The sequence below is a fragment of the Vulpes lagopus genome, chromosome 5 (genome assembly GCF_018345385.1).
Source record: "Vulpes lagopus strain Blue_001 chromosome 5, ASM1834538v1, whole genome shotgun sequence".
NCBI lineage: Eukaryota > Metazoa > Chordata > Mammalia > Carnivora > Canidae > Vulpes > Vulpes lagopus.
The window spans coordinates 19,236,100-19,238,133 of record NC_054828.1 but is presented as its reverse complement, the minus strand read 5'-3'; the positions used below and the strand labels follow the sequence as shown (position 1 = coordinate 19,238,133).

The 2,034-nt window shown below is 40.8% G+C and overlaps 1 pseudogene; it reads left to right on the top strand.

Annotated features, from left to right (window-relative positions):
- Positions 1-1,351: 1,351 nt before the first annotated feature.
- On the top strand, positions 1,352-1,674 carry LOC121491737 (annotated as a pseudogene).
- Positions 1,675-2,034: the final 360 nt, after the last annotated feature.

Here is a 2,034-nt window from a genome sequence, read left to right as displayed (position 1 = left end):
TAAAATGAAATTTACCATCCTATTAGGAGTACAGGCCAGTGGGATTAGGTATATTCACGTTGTGGTGCAACCATCAGCACCATCTACTTCCAGAATTCCTTCATCTTGCGAATCGAAGCTGCCCCATACATCCCTCCTCCCACCCCACAGCCCCTGGCAACCACCATTCTCCTTCCCGTCTCTATGAATCTGACCTACTCTGGGGACTTCCTGTAAGTGGAATCATATAATTTCAGAGTTTTTAAGATTATGCCTGTTCGACTTTTAAACTGGATTCTGGGCTTCAGGAAGGCAGCCCTGATAACCCCACCTAACCTATTTCATTTGCTTTTGCTCCCCCACGACTTTTCTGGCTTCTCCAAATATTTCAGACCCTTAAATATTTGCTCTGTGTATTATTTATCTCATTTATCTCTCTCCTAGTTAGATTATTTATCTCTCATTTATATGATTGTCTCATTTATCTCCCTCCCTAATTAGATTATTAGATTTTTTTAAAAACATAAGTAAACTTTTTTTTTAAACTAAGCAATACACCCAATATGGGGCTTGAACTCACAACCCTGAGATCAAGAGTTGCATGCTTTATTGACTGAGTCAGCCAGGTCCCCCAATTATTAGATCTTTGACTCATAAACTTTCAAATTTTTTACATTTACATCCATCTATCTTACTGCATATTGGATTCCCCAAAAGCTCCGCAAATGTGGCAAGTATGATGCTGAATGTGTCATCTGCTTGCTACCTCCCTTCCATATTCTCATCTGTTCTATTTCACATTATGCCTACACCATCCACTGTTTGGACTAGTCAGAAGCCTGGAAGTCATTTGACATTTTTCCTCTCTTTCACTGAACTCCAAAGTCATGTTCATCCCATCCCATCAATATCTTGCAAACAGTTCTCCCCATATCACCCCTACTTGATGTCGTGCTATGAGTTCCAGACCCTTATTGGATGTAGAAATTACTTTTTTATATCATATTTATTTATTTATTTGGGAGAGAGAGAGCAGGAGGAAGAGGGAGAGAATCTGAGGCAGACTCCACACCAGGCACAGAGCCTGATGTGGGACTTGATCCTATGACCACATCTGGATCATGATGTGAGCCAAAACCAAGAATCTAATGTTTAACCAACGGAACCACCCAGTCACTCCAGGTGTAGAGACTACTTAAAATATTTTTTAAAAAATAAAAAAATAAAATAAAATAAAATAAAATAAAATAAAATAAAATAAAATAAAAAATCATATGCTGAGCAGTGTGAAGAAGAAGAGGCAAGAACGAACCCCGGACCGGCCAAAGCGGATCCCCACATCCAGCGCTTACGTCCCGCCACCATCGCCACCATGCCCAAGAGAAAGGCTGAAGGGGATGCTAAAGGAGATAAAGCCAAGGTGAAGGATGAGCCACAGAGAAGATCTGCAAGGTTATCTGCTAAATCTGCTCCTCCAAAGCCAGTGCCCAAGTCTCAAAAGGCCCCTGCAAAGAAGGGAGAGAAGGTACCCAAAGGGAAAAAGGGGAAAGCTGATGCTGGCAAGGATGGAAATAACCCTGAAGAAAATGGAGAGATACCAAAACAGACCAGGCACAGAAAGCTGAAGGTGCTGGAGATGCCAAAAGAAGTGTGTGCATTTTTGGTAACTGTACTTCTGGTGACTGTACAGTTTGAAATACTATTTTTTTTCAAGTTTTATAAAAAGGCAGAATTTTGTTTTACTATTTTTTTAAAGCTATGTTGTTATCACAAAGAACACTTCATTTTTGTTTTGGGGGAAGGGCATAGGTCACTAATAGAATATCTCCAAAGCTAGATTGATAACAAGGGGAAAAACACCTTTCCCTTCTAGTTTTGAGAAACTTCCTCTTGGCTCCCAGGAGGAGGGATTCCTTGATGTTGACACACGTGAGCCACCTTGGTGGTGTGGAAAAACTAAAAATCATTTTTTTATGTCCTCTTCTCCCTCTCTGCCTTCAACATAGACTTGACTCCCTTAAACCCAGAGACCTGTTGGAACCTGACCCCAAGAAG